Source organism: Drosophila erecta, unplaced genomic scaffold (genome assembly GCF_003286155.1).
Source record: "Drosophila erecta strain 14021-0224.00,06,07 unplaced genomic scaffold, DereRS2 tig00000055-arrow-pilon, whole genome shotgun sequence".
Lineage (NCBI taxonomy): Eukaryota > Metazoa > Arthropoda > Insecta > Diptera > Drosophilidae > Drosophila > Drosophila erecta.
This window is the reverse complement of record NW_020825200.1, coordinates 11500005-11515692: the sequence shown is the minus strand read 5'-3', so window position 1 is coordinate 11515692 and position 15688 is coordinate 11500005. Positions and strand designations below refer to the sequence as shown.

The 15688-nt window shown below is 37.2% G+C and overlaps 1 protein-coding gene across 2 annotated transcripts in view; it reads right to left on the bottom strand.

Moving 5' to 3' along the window:
• LOC6543479 (dual specificity tyrosine-phosphorylation-regulated kinase 2) overlaps positions 1–13309 on the bottom strand; it is a 50694-nt gene extending 37385 nt beyond the window's left edge. The window contains exons 1-3 of one of the 2 annotated variants that reach the window (XM_026978498.1): positions 12746–13309; positions 8596–8600; positions 1231–1295 (exon numbers count right to left, since the gene is read on the bottom strand). The gene's annotated coding sequence lies outside the window, so the exon portion shown is untranslated. The remainder of the gene's footprint in view (positions 1–1230; positions 1296–8595; positions 8601–12745) is intronic. The other variant, XM_001969487.3, reaches the window with a different exon arrangement.
• Between the last annotated feature and the right edge of the window lie 2379 nt (positions 13310–15688).

The following is a 15688-nucleotide window of genomic DNA, read 5'->3' as shown; positions in this document are numbered from 1 at the left end:
CTTCTCGTGTGCAATAACCTTGCCAACAAAAGCTCAACAAACTTGACATGAAAGCATTTTACACAAAAACACAGCCAAAACTCAACAAAAAAGGAATAAAACCGCCAAGCGCGCCATCTAAGATAAGTACAAATTTGTTTTATTTTTAATGTTTTTCGTTTTTTAAACCGATCTTATTCAGCGCGGCAAGCATGAAAAGTGGCTCATTGAATGGTCTTGTTAAGCTTGATTTTATTGTGCTCACATATGTATATACGTGTATGTACCCTGTAGATTGTACATTTGTATGTTTGTTCGCATTCGTATTTTACGATGTTTACATTTCACTTTGTTTGTTCGTTGCGATTTATTTCGCTTCCTAGCCGCACAAGGCTGAGGTTAACTTTCACGCATCATGAAAACGTCCGTCTCGTGTCGAATTCCATTTCATTACCTCCATTTACAGTTCTGAATTATATTGTAATTCGAAATCGATTTCGCTTTGCTACTTGCGTGCAAATTTCTGATCAGCAAGGCTGTTTCACTAATTATCAAAGGTGCTTTTTAGCTATATGGTTTTGTTATACGAACCATCTTATCGCAATGGGGTATCATATGAAACAATGTAAACTGCGGTTTCAAGGGGCGAGTTTAATGGCGAGTTTGACAAGTTATCTATATATACATATGTCAGTTTTTAAACTTTTCTTGATTCTTTTACTGCTTGTAGTTTATACTTTTCAGGAAATACATGTTCGGTAATGTCTATGAAACATACTCCATTCAACGGAACTCAGTGACATTTTTTCCTTATCATTTCGCCTTATGGTTTCAGCTTTTCCAACAGTTTTATTGAAATATGCGCGATTTGATATCAAGAAACGGTCCCCAAAAACAATAAACACAGCTGTAATTCCACATTATCGGCATAGAACATATTGCGACGCCAGTAACGTCATAGAAATGAGATTTTAATTCAATATTTGTAGGAATTTCATATCTCTAAGCTGCAATTATTTATGCATTCATTTTAGAAGTCCAAGACAAAGACAGATTGAGAAAAATGAATCGAGTCTGAATGAATTCACTTGTTATTCACTGCGCACCCATTTGAATTTCATTATCGCTCAGTCGCTTACGCCTGTAGAGCAACTCAATGTGTGACAGTTTATTTGCAGTTTATTTGCATAAAAATGCTTCCATGCGGAAAATATAAAACAAAATTTAAAATTATATCAATAGGAATCTTACCTAAGATTACTTAAATTCTTGTTGGTAAGTTTCTTAATATATGTTCACATTAAACATACAAATTTCTGTAAAGATAATAAAAAAATATGCATTAGAAAACGGGTTTAATCAATCAAGAAAAAGATATTTACGACCTAATTATGTCACTTATAAGAGCCCCTGTTCCCATAAAAAAAAAAGAATTATCTAGTTCTAATTATCAAGTTCTGCTGCCCTCAATATACAAAAAAATAACAAATTGTAAAATTACCGCGCATTTTTATGACGAAATAAATTCAGTAGAAATATCTCATATTATTATGTAAACCTAACTCCATCTCCACATTATCGAGGTGCGTGTCTGCAACGTAAATGTTTAATTGATAAGGAGAGGGGTAAATCAAATATGCGGAAAACCAGCCTGGACAATCAGTAATTGGGGGCGTATGGGAGAATACTTGATAGGAAACGGGAACTCAACTTGTTATCATAATTGTAAGACTATTCATATCATCAAATATTACAATATAATGCGACATATATACAAAATTACTAGAATGTGGTTTACGCAAACTACAGAATTCGGAAATCAACGTTTGATTAAGTAACATGAATTCGGCAATGCAAAACGTAGATACAAGCAATAAATTAACAGCTTAACTGCATATATAGCCCCTCCTTTTAATCGGAAATATCGAAAGTGTCGACGGACTGAGATATATTTTGCAAGGCTAACAAATCTTCAGATCGCGTTGGGACCGGCTGTTTGTTCGCATGACTCCGAATAATAATAATTTGCATGCCTGGGCCATTTTTCATTTTATATTTACTGAGCTTCCTTGGTTTCCTTATATTGTTTATGTTTCAACTGCAGCTGGCTAAGGCGAACAAGCCCCCAAAAAACCCGATTCGAAATCTCAAAGTATACGCAATAAATTGTGATATCCTCCCATAATTTATGATTTAGCAAGAATTTAATAAATTTGTATTGCATTCAACAATAATAGAAAACTATGAAAAAATATATAATATGTTTTTCCTCAACAAGTGTGGGCTCTTAAAAGTCAAAAAAAAATTGGCAAGTGAAAGTGGCAAGGAAAAATAGGCAAAAAACACAATTCGAATAATATTGCTTAGCTGGTCAAACATCTCGCCAGCTGTTTAACTTTGTTTCGATTTTGAATCTATTTTATGGTGAACCGAATGTATTTTTAGCGGGTTAACAGTAAGGCAGGCAAATAAATTCAATTTGCAAGACACTCCAAGTGTTGGTCGTAAAAATAACAATAAATCATTGCCATCAATCGAAAACGTAATCAACGGTGTGAAGATCATTAAATTTGTTTTATTATTTTGGATTTAAATTCCTCGCCAACACTTTCACACTTGCCCTGAAAGATATCTGTTATGAAACAGTTCTCAAATCCAATTGACACTTTGGACAATGCCAAATCAGAGCGAACTCAAAACAGACATGGCAATAGTGTTTGCCAAGACGGAAAATCCAATTAGGAAAATCACACAGAGTCAGCAAAGCGCGTAAAACCAAAAAGACCCCTACAAAAACAGTCTGAAGCGTCACTTATCTACAGAGTGCCAGAGATAGAAAGAAAAACTAAAAAACATAATAAAAATAATAATAAAATTTAAATAAAAACAAATCTCTTTTGGCTGTTTTGCGTATTGAAATATCCTGCAAACAACACAATATGTTTGCTGTCTGAGCGCAGCTGCTAATTTAACAAGAGACAGATGGAAAGAAATATGATTAACCGCAGAGTAACGATACAAAATGGGTGTTGCAACTGGCAATCCGAGTGTGCAACTGCCAAGCCAAGAAAAGCCAAGCCAAGCCAAAAGCCAAAGCCGTGGCCATTGCATGATTTTTCCACTCATAATGAAACCGAAAGCATGCAACAACTGCTGCGAAAATCTCCTCAACGGCTTTGGCGTAAATTAACGTAAAATACTCGAAAGCAGTTAGGCCAAGACACCAAACACATTGTACAGCCCCCATGGAGAGCGAGTTTGAAGTGCGGATTGTAGCTTAGCTTAGCTGGCAGGTTTTTTAAAACCTTTTTTTAGCACAGCACACCTTGATTTACCTGCGAACAGTAGTCTCCTGCCTCCATCTCTATAGCAATCTCCGGCTACCGATCCCCCAAATCTGGCCAGCACGATCATTATGAGGAATGAACAGCATCTAAACGATTATGGCCCGGCGACTGGAAGCAGTTAAATTTGTCGCTGCCATACAATCTACCATCTATGAGGTATCCTAAGGTGTTCGGAGCACGTGCAACATGCTGCCCATTTTGATGGATAGATAGCCAAGGTAAGGGAAGGCTTTTAAGCTGCAGTAGCACTTTTAATACTCTTGTCAAAAGCTAAATATGCGGGAATAAAATGAATCACGTTATTTAAAGCTACCTATTCAGTTGTAAAAAGGGACATAATAGGATTTATAACCAATTTATGACTGCCTATTTAAATTGCAATGTTTGCATGCTCTGCCTCCTAAATCCCATCTAAAATTTTACTGTCAAATGTTGTTATTTGTTACTTTTAGGTTTTCTTGCAAAATCTATTTCAAAAACGCTTGGAAAGTACGTTGTTCAAAATGCACCCACTCATTACAATCGTATTTGATTCCTCATTACCAGCCAAACAATGAAATCAGACAAAGCTTGCCGAAAATTACTAAAGAAAAATGTAAAGAAATTACAAATTTTGTTGCCTGCCTTTCAACAATTTACAAAACACATTAGTATCATTTTTATAAATAATAAAAATTATGGTGCGCAGCAAAAACTATTTTTGTACCCTTAATTATTTTAAAGTTTGAATTTTTTCTGCGCCCCTCCAGCGTCACTTCCACCCACTTTGACGCCTATTGGCGTGGTGTATTGCGAGTACGCCTACTTTTTACATCATTTATTATGTGGGCAAAGAAATAATGAATGCGTTTTGGCCCAAAGAGGAATAGATTTCTGGTGGGACTGGCAATATAGCATGTTTTCTACTGGCACGCTTCGTTGATTACTCCTGCGTTAGTCGAATTACTCGGCTGCAACCAAAAAACCAAATGTATGATTCAATAAATCTCTCTTTGAGTCCATGTTTTGGCTTAAGTAGCCAACTTATGGCTACAATACATTACCTACAGATACACTTGTGTATAACGAGTATCTGTGGGCGTCTTTACCATTTCGTGCGCTCGATGAGTGTCAAGAACTTGTCTTGGCCATAAAGAGAAACCGGCAGAAATGTGCACCAAATGCAACAGTCAAACAATTTTGATTTTAGTCTCAGAGTTTTTCTCTCTTTTTTTGCAAAAAGTTTAACCAGTTTCCCCACTAGTTGACAGTTGGCAATTGAAGTCTTTTTATGGCAACTTGCGGAATGAGGAATACGTTAACTGTCTGACAGCCAAATGAAAGAGTAGGCCGCAGCTCAACCAAAGGTTGCGATCATGGACCATGAGTGGCTTGGTCTTTCGTGGATAAAAAAAAATATTTAAGCATGAACTTCTATTTTTAGATATTGAAATGAATATCTCTTCTTCAAAAGGCCATGTGCAAAGGCAAAGTCAATAAACTTTGGATCAGGTTAACCATCCCACAATCGAAAAAAGTGCAACCATAAGCCGCGCTCTCAGAACGGGTTATAACCGATTCAGCAGCGCGATCTCTAACTGATAACCCCCACAATACCAATTGCAAGTAAAAATTCGTAGCTCGGTAAGAACACAGACAAGTCAATGATGGAAGTGCAGCAATAAATGAGAGAGATATATACAAAAGCTATAGACGTAGACTGAGGTGACTTTCAACAAAGCATCTCCTATGAACCTGGCAACCGGTTTACCTCCTCCATATAGACAACAAACAAATAGTCTAAAAAGCACAACCTGAGAGGCCATAAACCAAAAGAGCGAGATGCAAAGGGCAGGCTGCAAACGTATTTTGAACAGCATATCCATTGGAAATTAGGTTTATTCGCATGTTTTTTAAACCAAACCAAAAATTTAAATGGAGTGGTGTGCATTTTTCTGATATATTTGTTGTAAAAACTTCCATTGCCATGTTCTAGAGGAAATCATTAAAATATCATAATACAGTGTACATTTTTCTCTGTGCAGTAGTAGTAAGAACTGCAACCGAGACTTGAGCCAGACTCGAGATACTCGCACTTTTGAGGTAGATACAAAATCGAGTTTCTCCGGCTCGAAAAGAAGAAAAAAGTCCAGGAGCTTCGGAGGAGGCTCGGGCCTTTTGGTCAATGACTGTCGGAGGAGAACCTGGAGTCCCCTCTGGAAACAGTTGACTTGACCATCATTATCATCATTCATTTTTCATGGCTGAGTGCCTGGCAGGCAGTTAGCTCTGATTGTTTACAGCTGCCGTAGTACAAGCCAAGATCTAAACTGGTTTCCAGCCCAGCTGTTAGCCCGGGTCCAGAAACCCAAGAAACTCAATATGCCCAGCGCACACACAGGATGCAGACAGCCGTCAAGTGGCCTGGCTGGTTGACCAAGGAGTCCAATGAGCCGATTTGCGAACGGGTGCGGTTTGGCTTTGGCTTTGGGTCTGGGACTGGGTCTGGTTCTGGGTTTGACTTGACCCAAAACGCTTCCCCAACACACCGGTCTGCGGGTAAGAAAATGATGAAATTCTCGGGGCTTGTCTTTGTTCCTCTGGTTTTTGTTTTTGTGTTTTTGGTGCTGTTGCAACTCATTATTTTGCGGTTGAAGAGGCAACTTTTGTTATGGCGTTCAAGTGCATAAACATCTTCCTCTTCGCCTTTTTAAACGGTAAACGATATATACACTGATGTTGTTGTCATGGCATAATCTCAGAGGCATTAATACAAGTCCAAAGTCTTAGTCAGAGATCTCCAGCGAGATGAAAGCGGTTTGGTTCTTGTGGGTGATGAAATGTGATGATCTTATTTGCGGTCAACAGTGAGGGGAGTGCTGGAAAAGAAGCTAACGGCACACTCGTTTTTCTTAAGTTTATGGCGGATTGTGCGATAAGCGGAAGGTAACAATACATCATGTTTCAGTAAAAGAGGTTAAAGAAGTTTATATAGTGAAAAAAAGTGTTGGGGGTATAACGATGAGAATACATTTGCACATTGCTTTGACTAGCTAAATACAAATTTTTCATAAATATTTGTAAATGGAAAACCATTAATTTTTAAAGCAGTCTGTAAATGACAAATTGACGAATTCCTTTTTTGTGCCTCTTATTTTAATTGAAGTTTGGTTCAACCGAGGAACTTCATTTCCTTGCCATGATTTCCATTCCTGTCAGTTTTAATTAAAAAAAAAAACAGTATTCAAAATTTCAATTATTTATGAAAAGAGATGATATCGAAGTAAAATGGAGTTTAATTATACAATCAACTAATTAAATCACAATGCTGAGTCATACTTATGAAAAAGTTTCTCTGCGGCTGGGAAATACCATTTACACTTTCTGGAATCTCGCTCAAGAAATCCAATCCATATTCAATCCAATTCAGTCATATCGATGCAAGCCCACAAACCCGGCTTGAGATATGCAAGTTTTTCAATTTGCAGCGATTTCCATATTCTTTGACAAATTTCGTTACCAGGTGGGGGGAAAACTTAATTAGGCGTCTCTCTCTCGTTTGCTGGTGGGCAGACTACTGCTCACCTGCCGCCCCACCTGCTTCTCCTCCATCGACAACGCCTCCTCGTGTGTTTGAGCTGGTTGTGTAATCTTTTGAGCTAAGCTAAAAGCCAAAACAGTCTTGGGCTTGAACAACGCACTTGGTAGCGAAATTGAAGGAAATACAAGACAAGTCCAAGAAACCTTAAAAAACAGTACAAGTTAAAGAAATATGACTGTTTGAATTTATGCCAAAATGAACCTCGTATTATGAAGGGCAATTAAAACATAATTAAGAATTGTCTAATTATGTATCGTGTATTTTAATTAAGTTAAGCCTCCAGCAAGAATCTTAAGGTTGAAACAGACACTTAACGACTCTATGGAGTTCCACCCAGCTAACAAAATATTCCTCGCCCCGTCTAGACAAAATCCAATGCCAGCAAAATCAACATTACCAGCTTGCCAAGGTGTTAACATAAGGAAAAACTGCAAATAAATAAATAATTAAAGAGTAATTACAACATCTGATCGGTTGGCAGGGAGAAAATGCAAATCACAAGCTCCGACATGAAAAAATTGTCGACTAATTACAAAGAATCTTACGACAAAAGTGTAAGTGATAATTGGAAAGAGGGAGGAAGGCAGGCAGAGGAGCGGAGACGGAGACGGGAAAATAAATCAAAGAGCAGTCGACAGAGCGTCGATGATTAAGAGTTAATTACTGCTTTTAAAAACATTGCCGATTTCACTTTTTCTAATGCAGAAAAATAAAAACAAACGCTTTAGACTTGACCCACTTATCAAACGGAGTGACTAAGTCAGAAGAGAACCGAGAGTTGAATAAAATTGAAAACCAAAATATCCAAAGTGTGTACTTGGCGCAGAGTTGGCTCATCAAGTGCGTTACGCCCTCGTGCGTATTTCTCTCACGACCAAGACCCAATTTTCGATGACAAAAAGAAAACGAATTCTCATTGAGTCAACATATTGAATGTCTATGCGTGGTCTCGATTACAATGGCAGAAGCTGAAACGCAGCCAGAAAATCTAACAAAGATCTCGGCGACAATTATACATAAGCTACAAGCATGAGCACATATGTTCAAAAAAACACTGGCCTTAAACACGCAAATCTCGTTGGACTTTTGCCTATGTTTCTGCCCACTGCCTTTGGTGCACTTGAAGTAGTTCATCGATGTGTACCACCTACGAAAATATGTGTCTTTAACATGGAAAGTCCATCGAAGGTCTCCTTTCCCTTGCCGAAATTATCTGCGGTGTGGCATTGGTGGAAATTCCTAGAAATCTTTTATGAAAAAACAAATGTAACATTGAGATTTAGACACTTAACCGTGTTAAATCATAATTGGTTGTCAAGTCAGAGTCTTGGTTTTTTCCTGAGGCTTTTGTTAATTAAATAAGTGCGCGGATGATGTCGTCTGCATAATCAATTTCAATTGAAGGTGTCAACCTAGGCCCAACTGAAATAGAAACTGACGTAGGCAGACTTAATTGCTCACCATATGGAAATTCGCCCAGAGATCGAAATTTGTGGAGTAAAGATAAATCAGGGGAGCTTATTCAACAGAATTTGGAACAATAAAACGGAATACTCTGGTCTAGAATTGTATCCATTGGTAGATTTAATCCGGATTTAATTCAAGGCTTACCGAGAGGAATCGAGAGAAATCGCACTACTATCCCGTCACCAAAACCTTAATCATCATTGAGTAAACACATAGACTCACCGAAACTGCAAGTAGAAATAAAAAGGGGAAATTAAGACCTGTTCTAAGTTATTTATGATTAATTGTTTAAATCAAGTGCAAAAGGAAATGCCATTTTCAGTATTTGCCTGAGATATACTCCAATCGAGTCATGTGCCTATTTCAATGAAAATGTATGAGTGTGAAATGAAACCGCAGCAATCTTGCTTACTCTAATAGCAGCTTATCCGCTAACGAACGGTTATCTGGTTCGTTTATCTATCTAATCATTACCAGATATTGTATGGAAATCAAGCATTAAATTTACATATCCAGTTTCTTACTCTGCATAAAATATTTGCAGGCACATTTCTACCCCACGACACATGCCGCAGCAATTAACTAATGTTACTTTTTATTTTATCGCTATCAGCTCAGAGATAAAGAGAAACTATGAGCTGATAATAATTGACCCTGATAAGAATATTGAGTGCTGGCGAAAAGAAGGCAGAGTAGGAAGAAACTAGAGCGAATCAGCATTAGAATTAAGTAGCACGTTTTTAGACGTATAGCAACAATCAGCTGATTCTTTTCAGTAGTGTAAGCTTAGGCTAGATCAAGAAATCCTATAACTACATAGCTGCGCTATATATACTATCGGCAAATATTTCATATGGAAATACTGAGAGAACTGTGACGCACTGCTCTCCCAATGATCAATGCTAAATTTAACAATAGAGAACAAAGTGTGTAGAAAGCAATTATTATTTTGCGTGAGTCTCTCCCCACAAGTTTTTGTTGAATAATCAGCTGATCACACATGTCTCATAGACACCTGCTCTTTCGATCTTGGTTTTTTAACTTGTTGGGCTTTTCTCGTGGGATTCATCTCGAAATTCCTTGGAATCATAAAGTTTGTCACCGAATTTAGGCAGAAGTTCACAAAGACTTTGCCTCCAGCTTTCTTCAACCTGTTTACTCTTCGTGATAACAAACGTGATTTCTCATCAATGACGTAGAATCATCCGACGGAATCGATGTTTTGTCGTATTGCGACTACGGTGGTGGTGATAAGAGGTTGGTTATCTCATATAATGAAACCCGTTTAATGTTTATTTCGGTAGTTTTTTAAAATGTCGTCAATCAAATGTTTATATGAAAGGTAGAACTCTTGTACTTTGTTTCGTTTGGTTGTGCGTTTTATAATATTGATAAAAAGGGTGAGTGCTTAGGCATTTGGGCATGTGTGCCTAAGTGTTAAAATTGAACAGTCTGTACTTGAAAGTAGAGTATCCATGGACGGATTTTTCCTTGTTTACTCAAGGGACTCGAAATATTTCAAGTACTCGTCTTGGTTTGGGTTAGATTGAGGCAATGACCCAAAAAATAAACATTCTTCGGGTAGGTCCGTTTACGCTTCCACATAAACAACATTAAAAATAGTGGAATACATAACACAATCTTATAAAACAATGTAAATATTTAATCTGATCTTATAAACGCGTGGATAAAACGATGTATTAATGTTTGGAGATCACTCCACTTATGTTTAGTAAAATTTCCTCCCACATCTGGCATACTTCACATATTCTTCGTTCTTAACAGCCACTCAGCATTTTCAGTTTGATAGTTTTTCTTTTTCTTTATTGCCACATTTCATGCAAATTGGTTTGGCCCCTCGAGGGTTGGTTGGGGTCACCTAACGGCTCTTTCATCGCTGTTTATTTGCCCAGACCCAAAACTTACTCGACTTCTCTTGAGACGAGGCCGCATAAACTTTTGCGCACTTCATAAAAAATTGCGCAAAACAAGGTAAACAATGAAGAAAACTACAAAATAAATACTTATAATAATAACATTTTAGGGTCCGTTAGGAAACCCCTTGTGGGCCAATGTGGGTTACTTTTTTATGACACTTTACCCCAGGCCGGGTGAGAGATATGAATGTATGAAGATCCATATGCAAATTTTGCTACTTGGCGTAGGAACAAACGAATCACACCTGAGGGCATCGCATAATTGTGTCACTGTGAGTGAATTTCATTAGAATTTCTGAGCAGCCTTTCATCGGAACCAGCCAGCACAAAAAAAGTCATTTAATTTTCTGCCTTAATTTGCATAAGCAGATGAGTTTTGCTTCTTTCTCGAGTAAATATGTACAGATATATAAAATTGGAGTGGGAAAAACAAAGACAGTTACTGTAGAGGCCAAATGTTAAAAATAAGTGCAATACCTAACGAATTTTCTGTATACAAAACAGCACCATAGCTTTAAGCATTTGAATGTAATTAATTGCGTTTCTCAAATCCAATTAGCACCCAACGTAAACTTTCGAATGCTGAATTGTAAAGATCATTTGATAACCTTCTCAAGGAAATGAAAGATGAGGTTCGGAACCCCGAATGGACGGCTATTTCGGAGCTGCGGGCAAAGACAGAACATCACTTTAGTGAAATGGAAAGCTTGAAGCAAAACAAAGGCCCTCAAAACGTGTTGCAAATTGTATGCAGGCCACGCAACCAAACAAATAAAAAAATTAAACAGACACTCTGGAAAGTATTAACAAAACCGAAAAGATTAACAGCGATGGCTTGGAGACCTGAGACAACCACGCGTTGATTAGCCGGCCCTAGGGCAACAAGCAGTGAGGAAAGTATCTGAAAGATACATCTGTGCTAAGTATCCTAAAGATACAAAGAGCTTGTCGATAAATTTCTCTGCATCATGTACTTTTTCGGTTAGCATCTCAATTCGATTTCGCGAGGGACACGAGTCTGATCAGTTTTAATGTGATCCAGCTGATTCTAATCTTCATTTAGGTCGACAGATCTTTATCGGTCGCCCAAATCGAAAATTGGTTGGCATTATAAATTAGTGTGGTTTGAAAAGCTCTTCGTTTTGTAGCAGTATACTACTGGCAAGTGTTCTTCTCTGTTTTATATTCCTCTATTGATTGTTCTTGAAATATGTTGACTTTGAAAAGCAGAAGCAAAAAAATAGAACAAAATTAGAATACGAAATCCGTTTACGTCTATCCTCGAACAGAATCTTTGAGTAGACTTTCCGGGCAAAAGGTCATTAAATCGATATATGCTTTTAGGAATAAAATGTTAATGGTATTTGAAGTCTATTAGCCTATACAATGGACTTAAAGGCCTTACAAAATAGCAAAATCTGAATAGATTTCCCCACATTTGATAACAGGTGTCATATAAGTACGAATGGACGTACTTTTCATTCTAAAAATTAATCTCATCTGCCGGCTGGCGAATTACAATTTTGTTTATAAACACTCGAGAGCGTTTTAAGAGAGAGATTAGCGGATTTTGCGTGAGCGCAAACATTTGTCAAAAAGTGTGATATAATACTTAATTTAACACACAATTAATTCAAGCGATAATTTACACTTAATGTCAACGTACTCGACGAATGTGTAAGGCAGAATTAATTTATATTGTTTTAAATGGAGTAATCAGCATCAGCTGAGATCGCTACTAAAGATTATCAACGTGCTAACAAAGTATAAATATATACATACATATATGCATGTTCCTGTGTCTGTTTCAGCGCCCTATGGTGACTTTTTTATTAAACAAAAAATTGTAAAATAAAACCATTTAGATTATACCACGTGGACCACAATAATAAATAAACCAGATGTCGCTATCTTCTTAGAAGTATTTAGTAATTTTTCTCTGTGTGGTTGTGGTTTAAGTAACCGAATTGTATTTATACATACATATGGTTAACTAGCTTTAACTGTATTTTTAAAATAAGATTTCATTTGTTTTGATATCAAGTATAATAGCGAGGCATTACTATGATGTAACAACTTTTGTAACTTCTGTTCCTGCAAACTGCATAAGTCATTTATATTTCTATTCATTTATTTTAATCCCATGACTATTCAATTTCCTCTTTAGACATCCGTCACTTTTGTGCTCAGATTTCAACCGTTTGCCGCTCTCCACTTCTATTTATTGCCAAGGACATTATTGCAGAAGTTCTCACGCACATACACTCTCTCAGTTTGGCATCCTTGATGCTGCACAACTCCCTCACATCTCTCGCAATGTTGTTGCTTTCGAAGGGGTGGGAAAGAGAAACTCCGCGATGTGTATACCTTTATGACAGACCAAATTCATACATATGTACATTCATACACATGCTATACGTATGTATATTTCGTACCTTCTTTCGTCTTTAATCAGCGGATCTCTGTTTTGGTTTTTGGTTTTCTCAATTTATTGCACACCAAATCACCGATATTTCTGTTATTTGTTAAACTGTTAAACACTTTAGCATAGATGCTTTGCAATGCTAATTATTAAGATCGAAAAACTTAAAGCGGTTACAATAAATTGTAATTGAATTTTATTATTTTAGCGGGATTTGTGTTAGCTGGCTATTCCATTGAACATTCATTGAACAAAAATCGCGTCTGCCTTTGATTTACCGTTGTGCTGCGACGAATTTCACTTTCGACTCGCGAACGATTTGAATTGGATTAATTTGGTTTTGTGGAGGGGGCTATGTTATTCGATTTCGATTCCGTGTTTTGAACGCCTGCAGTTCTCCAAACGAGCCTCAAACAATGCGCCCGGACAGAAAATATTGAACCACGCTGGTTTTTCCAACTCGTCCGCTCCGCACAACCGCACAAGCGCGATAATTTGAACCGAATGAAAGGCAGAAACAGAAACCGAATTCGAGTGGAGCAGCTGCAAAGCAAAACCAGAAAGCAAACGCACCCCGAGTGTCAGAGATGCGCCGTTGCGGCGAAAAAACCTGTTCCTGGCGGGGAAATGTGCAAACAAAAGCTAAAGAACGAACAACTTCGTGAAACTGACCTATGTTTGGCTTACGGAAGATACATATGTTGCATAGTCTGAATATCTACGCTGTGGTTAGATGTCTATAAAAGTTACTACATTTATAAGTTTATTTTTTTTATATTTAATATTTTGTTTCTTATACTTAGTATATATTTTGTATATATATATAAATATAGATATATATAGAGTAAGTAATACTTAGTAAGTCTTAAACTTTTATAAATATTTTGTAAAAACATTTTTTTGTTGACAGTTTTTTTATTTATTATTTTAATTTTTATTTTAATAGCCTTCTGGCTGGTTAACGCTAAAGAGCTGTCATTACTGAGTGTTGTGAGAGAATACAAATTGGAGAGTAAATGAGAGAAAATGTTGCTTGAGCAATGTTAACTTAACAGAGCTGCTATGGAGACTTTAATTTTAAACGCGCTAGCTAACAGCGCTGCGGGAGGTTGCCACAAAAGTAGCACTGTTAACTCAACTGGGCTTCTGTTATCAACAGTTCATTTTCGAACGAGCCCAAATAACAACATAATAAATTACTAAAGTTGATATAAAGACGGAACTGCTTTGGCTTGACTTAATGTCACCACTGATAATGCGTCAACAATACCAAGACTTGGAGTCTCGCAATCTTCTGCGGCACATTTCAGTTCTTATCACAAAAAAAGAAGAACAACCCAGTAAAAACACCCAGCAGCCGCAGCAACATATTGTTTACTCAATTTACAAAATGCCAACAGCTGGGACTAGAATTCAACCGATTTAGGTACTTCAAATATACGAAGTTGTTGTATCCCTAACAAAACTTTTGTATTTATGTTATAATAGTTGGTACAAAATATATCTGCATAAAGTATATTTTATGAAAAATTCTTTTCCCTATAGCCAACAGACTTAGTTAAATTTGTACATATACGACATAGGTTGCTAATTTCTGATTGCATTACAAACATCTCCACAAAGTAAGAACATCCTTTTCAAGAGTATAAGAAATGCAATCCCCAAGAAAACAAGAAACGAAAACAAGCTCCCAACTTCGCAAGAGTAGATCGTCTGTAAAATTATTGAGGATGACGAAATGCTGGAATCAAACAAAATCGATGATAAAACGCGATGAAGACATATGGTTTAGCCGACTTCAAAATCGACATGACAGATCGTGTTGAAGCGAGATCGCTCTTAAAGTCTGCGAAAGTTAAGAAAAATAAACAAGAATGAAAACTGGTGAAGAAATGTCAGCAGGCGATAAGGAAAATAGAACAATTTACGTTGATAGGCTACAGTCTTCATTTGATTATTTTGGGTTATTAAATAAAAGTTTTGAAAATTTGTCCGATGAAAAGAACTGTTCAAACTGATCCTAAGCCAGTTTCTGTTCCTCGAGTACTTGTACAAATAAAGAGCAAACACAGTGACACATTTCCCACATATTTTTATACCATTTCCGGAATGCAACCACTTGGAATCCTATTCGAATGGCCTTCTATTCAGAACTCTCCCACAACTAAATGTTGTGGCCCCACCATCATCTTGAAGTTGTCAGAGACCTGAATCTTTGCACTTTAACAGATCCGCCCGGGCCAAAAGCGCCTTTTAAATGATAAGTCAAAACTGCGGAAAATGAGTAAGAGAAACCTAGAGGCAGCACCCAGTTCCATTGGGGCGACTGCGGGAGCTGCAGGCCCCAGAGCAGTGTTGAACGTTTTGGACATATCTTTCGCTTGCAACATTTACGACAGGAAGAAATCCATCAACACGATTCTTTTGGTCTAGGCCTGCCTTCGGGCCAAAGACTTTCGACAAGAAAAAGGCCAAGAGTGAGAGAAAAAACATTAAATAAAAGTTGCATTCAACACTCGCTTTCTTTGCGAGTCATGTTGTAATGGTCGCTGAAGGGCCACAGACGACTGGTTGACCCTCTGGCATTAGTTCAACCCTACACTGCAATCAAATGTTTAGCGAATTGAGAAAGTTATTTTTATCATCTATTTGTATGTTTTTACGTTAAAAATAAATAATTTTAAAAATAGTTTGAACCCATATGTGTACATAATGATAAAGGTAAGAAAGGCTTAAAAAGAAATAAACCAATATTGGTTCGAGTGCATTTGCGCCCCATCCCAAACCACCAAAACACATTTTACACTGTCACGGGAAATTATTTGTTTAACATGCACGGCGCGCTTAAAATTACATGACGATGAGCAGCGTGTATCAAAAAAACATAAGGAAATCAAAGCAACCCAATGGTGTGCTGAAACCGAGGAGGATTATGGACCTGGGTGTATGGGACCTG